Source organism: Lygodium microphyllum, chromosome 19 (genome assembly GCF_053477565.2).
Source record: "Lygodium microphyllum isolate KBCC chromosome 19, Lygodium_microphyllum_v1.1.10, whole genome shotgun sequence".
Classification (NCBI taxonomy): Eukaryota; Viridiplantae; Streptophyta; class Polypodiopsida; order Schizaeales; family Lygodiaceae; genus Lygodium; species Lygodium microphyllum.
Window position 1 is genome coordinate 124,508,252 of NC_141153.1, and position 9,085 is coordinate 124,517,336.

The window sequence follows — 9,085 nt, forward strand, 5'->3', positions numbered from 1 at the left end:
AGCCTGGTCATTTCAAAAGGCAGTGTCCTAAGCTTAATGGAGAACAACGTCAAGGACCATCCGAAGGAACCATCCGTGGCCAAGGAGCCGCCACCCGGGCCAGAGGAAGGACTACTAGTGTTGCCGACAAGGAGTTCGGTGATGAAGAAGATCCAACCATGGAAGCTAACTTTGAGAGGGCAACAATTCATGCTGCTCTTCACAAGAAAGACCCGAATCGCCAATTTTCGGTGATTCAAACTCCATCGGATTATCAAGGTAAAAGCTTTAAAACCCTGATTGATTGTGGCAGTACACATTTCTTTATCTCACCGGTCTGTGCAAGAAGTTTAGGAATAGCCACAAAAGATGCACCTACCTTGCTTGTGGAATTAGCAAATGGTCGTGAGGTCATTTGTACTAGGTAAACTGCTAAGGTGGAATTCCTACTGGAAGAAAAGTCGACTTTGGTTAGATTCAGGGTTATGAACCTAGGTATCCACGAGTGTTTGCTCGGAATGGATTGGGTTAAACCTAATGATGCCCACATTCACTGTGGAAAGGGCCAAGTTTCCTTTCGAAATTCTGAAGGGGAATTGCTCACAACTCAAGGAGAGGCTGGGAAGTTAAAAATTCAGCTAGCCAAAGCATCTCAGATAATAAAAGGAGTTAGGAAGGGGCTACCTCTCTATTTGATTAAGCTAAATAAGCTAGATCAGAATCAGGAGACTAGGGAAAAACCTTCATGGCTAAATGAATACGTAGACGTATTTTTTGAAGAGCTGACAGAATTTCCTCCTCAAAGGGAAGTCAATCATGAAATCAAGCTAGTGCCAGGAGCTGCACCAATCGCAAAGAGGCCATATAGAATATCCATCCCAAAAGCGATTGAGCTAAAGGAGCAACTCAAGCAATTGTTAGATCAAGGCTAAATCCGTCCTATAAGCAGTTCACCATGGGGAGCTCCAGTGCTCTTCCAAAAGAAGAAAGATGGAACCCTTCGGCTATGTATTGACTACAAAGGGTTAAATCAATCAACCATTAAGAACAAATATCCCATTCCAAGAATAGATGAACTTCTTGACCGTCTTCAAGGTGCGAAGATATTCTGCAAGATTGATCTCAAGTCTGGATATTATCAGATAAGAATCAAGGAAGAAGATATCCCAAAGATGGCATTCAATAAAAGGTATGGGAACTTTGAGTTCTTGATCATGTCATTCGGGGTGACAAATGCACCTGCAATCTTCAATAAGTTAATGCGGGATATCTTTAGGCCCTATCTTGATGACTTTGTGCTCGTCTTCTTTGATGATACCCTAGTCTACTCCAAGTAGGAAGAAGATCATGAATCCCAACTTTGCATTGTTATTGAAACAATGAGGGTACACAAGCTTTATGCCAAAAAGAGGAAGTGTGCATTTTTCAAACGACAGATTGAATATCTGGGATTCATTGTATCAGTAGAAGGAATTTCAGTGGATCTGGCCAAGGTCAGAGACGTTTTGGAGTGGCCAACACCAAAAACTATCAAAGAAATATGCAGTTTTCTTGGATTGATAGGATGGTGCAGGGTCTTTATCAAAAACTATGCATGGATTGCAGCGCCTCTGACAGATCTACTGAAGAAGCAATCATCAATTGTATGGTCACCTGCTGAACAATCCAGCTTTGACAAACTAAAGCAAAGCTTGGTATCAGCACCTATCCTAAAACTTCCGGACCTTAGTAAGGAGTTTGAAGTAATAACTGATGCTAGCACACTTGCCCTAGGATGTGTGCTTATGCAAGAAGGTCATCTTGCAGCATACTCTTTAAGGAAACTAAAGAGCCATGAAAGGAATTATGCTACCTACGATTTGGAGCTATTGGCTGTCATCCATGCTCTCAAGCTTTGGAGACATTATTTGCTGGGTAACAAGTTTACCCTTGTGACGGATCAGAAAAGTCTCAAATGGATCTTTACCCAGAATGAGCTCAATATGAGGCAACATCGATGGATTGAAGTGCTAGAGGAATATAATTTTGAGATCAAATACCAGCCTGGAAAGGAGAATGTAGTAGCCGATACACTCAATCGCAAGGCATTTCTGAATTCTGTGATTTTGCAAGATTCATCAACATCAAGATCTTTAGCCACATAGGCATCCATGCCAAACAACCCAATACTTGAGCTAACTAGAGAAGAGGCATGCCATGATCCAACCTATCAGAAATTGCTAAGGGAGATCCCCATCAAGGATCAAGACCCGAAGCTACAGGTAAAGTATCAAGAATTCTCTATCAATAATGGACTTGTCTACTATAGGACGAGATTATGTATACCGGCAAGTCAATCACTCAAGCAGAAGATACTTTGGGAAGCCCATGACTCCCCTTTTTCAGGACATCCTGGCTATGCCAAGACCGTCAATGCAATCAAAAAGAGCTATTATTGGGAGAGGCTTAAAGGTGACATTCTCAAATATGTCACCAAATGTTTGTCTTGTCAATGTATTAAGGCCGAACATGTCAAAAAGCCAAGGAAATTGCAACCACTTGATATTCCCCAAATGAAATGGGAATTCATTAGTATGGATTTTGTTGTTGGCCTGCCCCAAGTTTAGGGAGGATACAACTTCATTATGGTTGTGGTAGATATGCTTACCAAGGTTGCACATCTTATCTCTATTAAGACAAACTATAAATCCTCAGAGATTGCAAGGTTGTTCATCAAGGAGATATTCAGACTACATGGGTTACCCAAAAGAATCATTAGTGATCGTGACTCTCTCTTCACATCACACTTCTGGAGGGCTATCTTCGAAGCCATTGGGACTCAACTCTATTTCAGTACAACTTACCATCCCCAAACTCATGGTCAAATGGAGCGAGTCAACCAAGTCATTGAGGATATGCTAAGGGCACACTGCTTTCGTGAACCCAAAAAGTGGATTCAATATTTGCCACTGGTTGAGTTTGCCTACAATGCTTCCTACCAACAAAGCATTCAAATGACCCCTTTTCAAGCATTGTATGGGCACGGTTTTCATAGTCCTTTGAACTTCTCAAATCCAACCTTGAGGGTTGAAGCCTCAAAGCAAATGCTAGAAGATATGTATGACCAAATCAAGTCAATAAGATAGGACATCCAAGCCGCCAAGGACAGACAGAAGGCTTACACGGACCTGAAACGTCAAGATAGATCATTCGTTGAAGGTGACATGGTCTTCATTCACGTACGTCTAAAGAAGAGTTCCCTATCCTTGGGTGAATGCAAAAAGCTAAGTCCAAGGTATTGTGGACCCTACAAGATCCTCAAGTGCCTAGGGCCTAATGCTTATAGACTCCAACTCCCTGAAAACCTAAAGGTTCATAATGTATTCCATATTAGTCTATTGAAAAAGTATGTACCTAACCCTAGTCACGTGCTTGATGATCAACAAGTTGTAATGCCTAGCCAAGGAGTCCTTGAGCTACAGCCTGACAGGATCTTAGATGTTAAGGAGAGGCATTTGAGATCCAAAACCTTGAGAGAATACCTCGTCGAGTGGAATGATTATCCAACAATACACCCAGTTCTTCTCGAGATGAGGACATCTCGATTCCTCTAAGGGGGAGAGAATGTAATATTTCCGCACGAAATATTAATGATTTTAGATCTCGTATCCTATGCAATAATCCAACCCAAAGTAATCTCCCACATGTAAAATGTTGGTGGTTAAGTGCTTACCCTGCACGCGCGTCAATAAACTCTAGTCACATGGAGCACAAGAGCCGAGGCTTGAAACCCATAGTTCCATGCGGAAACACCCTTCTCGGGAAAAAGGCAAAAGGATAAGGGTTAAATTTTGTGCAATTTTTTATTATTATTAACCCCTCCCCTCAGTCGATGCATGGCAAGGAGAGGGAGTATGAGTGTGGAAAAGCTAGAGTGGTGGAAGTGCATGAGGGAGGGAGGAGGCATGTGAAGCCACGTGGGTGGCTATCTCCCCCCCCTTATCCTATATGAACCTCCCCCTTAAGCTTGAGGGGGAAGGATGGAAGGGAGAAAGCGTGCTGCTGCAGGAGAGGGAGAATACGCCATCCGCCACATGGGCTGCTGCCACCATCGACGCTACTACCGCGCTGCTGCCGCCTCTGCCCCTACCACTATCATCATAATCATCATTCTCATCTCCATCCTCGTCGACATCTCCTCCTTCCCAATCATTTCCACCCCCCCTTCCACATCATCTCTAGTGTTTAGAGACTTGGAAGCTTCCATAAAAGTTCCCATAGCCTCTATTCACCCATGCCTTCCTGGGTGCCTTCAAAACTGCGATTGTAAGGCCATGTCCTACGCAAAGGAGAAGATATCGGGCAGAAAGGGATTCGTAATGCGTAAAGGACCCAAGAGGAAGTTGCTGAACCAAGATTTGACTCATCAATGGCTCCCAAGAAAATGGCAAGAGGTGCACATGCGGGAACTTCTACTCCGAGTTCGCGTGTGGATAACATCCCGCACCTCAATGCCCGGGTTCTTAGAAATTGATTTCGCATGAAAATAATGCATTTAAGCATGTCTTTAATTCACGTCGTCGAGTTAATACATTTGGAAATTTTAAATGCAAATATCCATTCGTTTATGAAGTTAGTGCATGTCGTGCCTTTGAAAAATGCTTGCACTTCCAAGTTGCAATCCCAAACACATATTGCATAGGTTAAAAGGAGGATTTGTCTAAATGCATCCTTGATTTCCTTGCGAAAAAGAAACAGTGCATAATTCATTTAGATAGTAATCTCCTAGTTGTGATTTGTATGAGATAATCATTGACGTCCATTAGATGTTGTCCAAGTAGTTGCATGCATGAAAAGGATTTATGTACCTTGCAAGTTGCATGCGATGTTAATTACATCCTAGGTTGGGTTGGGTCAAGAAGACATCCCAAACCCTACATCTTGACCAAACGTATTTCTTAACCAAGGAACGCCGTTTGATGGGAGAAATGATCCCACAAGTTAGGTGAGACACTTGTCTCGTGTGACAAGTTGCAACATCGCATGGCTTTTTGCTTAAATCACAAAGTAGAATTGCCTCTCCTTAGAACAAGGTTGGCGAGTTCTAGTGCAAGTCTAACTTGTAAGAGGATGAGTGGTCATCCTGCTACATCACCCTTCCTTGGGCCGATTTACCAAGTTAGGGAAGTTATGTATTTCCTAGCAAGCGATTGACCAATCAAGTTGGGGCAACGAGGTTGCCCAGGATTTATTGTCTTAATTTAAGGAACCTAAGGTGTTGGTTAATTTGGGTTAATAGGGTATAAACCCTAACCCAAGGATAAAAGGGTAAACAAACAACAAAACCCTTGGGATCTTGCCAATTTGCAATTGATTCCAGATCGAATGCTGGATGCATTCGAAGAGAAGGATTCACACCTTAGCAGTTGGCCAAACAAATGACCACTGGATTGATTGTGTTTGTACAGTTAGGAGCACTGTTTGTACTTCTTTGCTCAAGGAATTAATGTTGGAAAAACAATTATTGCTTCAGATTGAAGGCCTGGAGGGAGAGGCAGCATCAGTTACCCCCGACTGTCTGCCTGACCCTAACCAAGGGGGTTGTTAGCCGCAGCGGGTACGTGGACCGAACCCACCGCGAGAGGTCTCTCCGTGGGTGCTACTTGGAGCAGGAGGACGCTTAGGTGCCAAGGAGGGCTCTGGCCGTAAATCCCTTGCCTCCAGGTCTTGCACAAGAGGCCAACGTGACTCGAGATTGGATCTCGAGGCCCGCATACTAGTCTACGAGTGAAAACTTGGAATAGCGATCCCTGAGGATTGCTAGATTGCCTTCGGGCGGATTATGGATTGCCTTCGGGCAGATTATGGAATTGCCTTCGGGCGGATTATGGACTAGCCTTTGGGCTGGATTATATGATGTATTCCAAATACTGATAAATAAGATCAATTGTTGAAAAGGAACTTGCTTGACATTGCTTTTCTATGTTAATGCTTAAGTTACGTGAAGGAACCAGTGACTAATTGGCTAATTAAGGAAGCTGTTTTTGCGTGTCAAAATAAATGTGATAGATAATTAGATAACTAAAGCAACCTTGAGGAAAGTGCGGTGGATGTGACCATGGATCTGTCCTACGGAAGGGTGGTCCCGGTTGGCTGGGAACTTTTCTCAAAGAAGTTGACAGCAAGGAAAATGAAGACCTAGAATCTAGGAAGTTAGAGTCCCAATTTATGTTGTTTTAGGGGCACGGAATGGGACTATGCCTTATGGGCAGAGAGTTCGAGCTTCGCATCCCTCTCATTTCCCATTATCCTTGAACCAAGTGCAGTATAAATCCGCTTCGACCCTGACATTTCTGCACAAGTAGTTTGTCTAGGGCTCGACGCTAGTCACTTTCTAGGAACTTGACCATTAAGAAAGCCCTGATTCAGGTCGGTCCTAAGTGGGAACGGCCAGAATGCTTCCGCTTCATGGTAGACTCAAGAAGGCCTAGATCGCAAACCTCGTGACATTACATGGGAGTGCCGGGCAGCGCTTTCTGGACTCCCTTCTCGACGGGCTACTAAGACATGTCCTACAAGCGGATAGGTGGACACGTTACAGTGAAGCTGTTCATCTTTGTCGAAGCTTGCATAAACGCAACTTTGCATGTTAGCGGTGGAAAAGTCAAGCAGAACAAGTATGTCTACGAAGAAGTAACTTAGGTGATCTCTGCTGACAGAATCAAAGTGTTAGGGCGCTATGAGAAGAACGGGTATCAAAGGAAGGGATACCCCAAGCTTCCTATGACTTATCGTTTCTTGAAAATCCATGACTCCACTCCATATTATTATTCCGTCCATGTAGCCGATTGTAACACAATCCTATTTTTCCCAAACTGATGTATCAATCAGCCTATCCTGCTTATCCAAAATAAATGTACTCAAAGGGTTATGCCCTCATGAATAAATAAGACTTTTTACAATTGTCTATCTTGGTCATAAATGTTAACTAAGGTATTAAGTGATTAAATCACTTAGCTAAAAAGCTGTGCTGGTCATATTAACATAATATGGGAATGTATGATAAGATGTTAACATAAAGAATCTTATTGTTCAAACGCAACCCCAAGCAGAGGTTCCAAATCCGACTCCTGCACTAAGTCCAGATGTGGCTCAAGAGAAGAAATTCCTTCTCAAACAAATTAAGCCACCCAGGTTTGATGGAAAGGGAAGGATTGTTCAAGCCGACACCGAGATCTGGATTGAGTCCATCGAGGACTATTTTGAGGTAGCAGGAAGTGCACCTGCTAAGCAAGCCATGCTCACCAAACTTAAGCTTACAGGCAAAGCGAAACTTTGGTGGAAACAATGGTGCAGAGACCAAGCGATCTCGGAGGGAACTATCACTTGGGATTAAGCTTAAGGAAGCTGTGCGAGGGAGGTATCTGCCACCTGCCTACCCCACACAAAAGATGAATGAATTCTATGACTTGAAGCAACTAGGATTATCCCTTGAAGCATATTATTCGAAGTTTATTTCACTCCTAAAGTATGCACCTCCAATGGATATGACTCAACAGGTGTCAAAATTCTGTGTTGGGTTGAATCCACCCATAAACACTTGATTGGAATCAATTCGCCCAATGGACCTACAAGATGCACTCATTCGAGCTTCTCCAATAATATAGGAGGTACATACCAAACCAAGGAACAACAAGATTTGGCCTTACAAAGATCAGAATAAGGGTATGTCTAAGGCTCAGACTAGGAGAGCACAAGGTCAGAATCAGGGCCAAAGAAAGAAAGCTAAGGTCAATGATGTCAACAACTTTGTCCCAACACAAAGCAATGATCGCAATCCATGTTGTTTCCATTGCAACAAGCCGGAACACTTCAAGAGGGAGTGCCCCAAGCTTGGTAGAGGGCATCGCCAAGGGAAATTCCAAGGTCAAAATAGAGCCGCTCATGGCCAAGGAACCACTGTTATGGCCAGAGGGAGAACCTCCAGTGTTTCCAAAAAGGAGCTGGACAATGAAGAAGATCCATCCATGGATGCTGACATTGAGAGGGCTACGGTTCATACCACTCTTCACAAGAAGGGTCCAAATCGCCAATTCTCGGTGATTCAAACTACATCAGAATATCAAGGTAAAAGCTTCAAAACCCTGATTGACTGTGGCAATACACATTCCTTCATCTCACCAATCTGTGCAAAAAGCTTAGGGATAGCCACAATAGATGCACCTACCTTACTTCTGGAACTAGCAAATGGTCTTGAGGTTACTTGTACTAGGCAAACTGCTAAGGTGAAATTCCTACTGGGTGGGAAGCCAACTTCTATGAGATTCAAGGTAATGAACCTAGGTGTGCACGAATGTTTACTAGAAATGGATTGGCTAATAACCAATGATGACCACATCCACTATGGGAAGGGCCAAGTCTCCTTTCGAAATTCTGAAAAGGAACTAGTCATGACTCAAGGTGAGGCTGGTAAGCCAAAAATACAGTTGGCAAAAGCAACACTGATAATAAAAGGTGTTCAAAAGGGTTTACTTATCTATCTGATTAAATTGAATAAGCTAGATCAAAATCAGGAATCTAGAGAAGAACATTCATGGTTAAAGGAATACGTAGATGTATTCCCTGAAGATCTGATGGAACTTTCTCCCCAAAGTGAAGTCGACCATGAAATCAAACTTGTGCCAGGAACTGCACCGATCTCAAAGAGGCCGTATAAGATGTCCATCCCGGAAGCTATCGAACTGAAAGAGCAACTCAAGCAACTATTAGATCAAGGATACATCTGTCCTAGGAGTTCACCATGGGGGGCTCTAGTGTTGTTCCAAAAGAAGAAAGATGGAACGCTTTGCCTATGCATTGACTACAGAGGGTTGAATCAAGCAACCATAAAAAATAAATACCCCATTCCAAGAATAGATGAATTACTTGACCGTCTTCAAGGGGCAAAGATTTTCTCAAAAAGATAGATCTCAGATCTTGATATTACCAGATAAGGATCAAAGAAGAAGATATCTCGAAGACTGCATTCAGTACAAGGTATGGACACTTCGAATTCCTAGTGATGTCATTCGGGCTGACAAATGCTCATGCTACCTTCAATAGGTTAATGCACGATATCTTTAGGCCC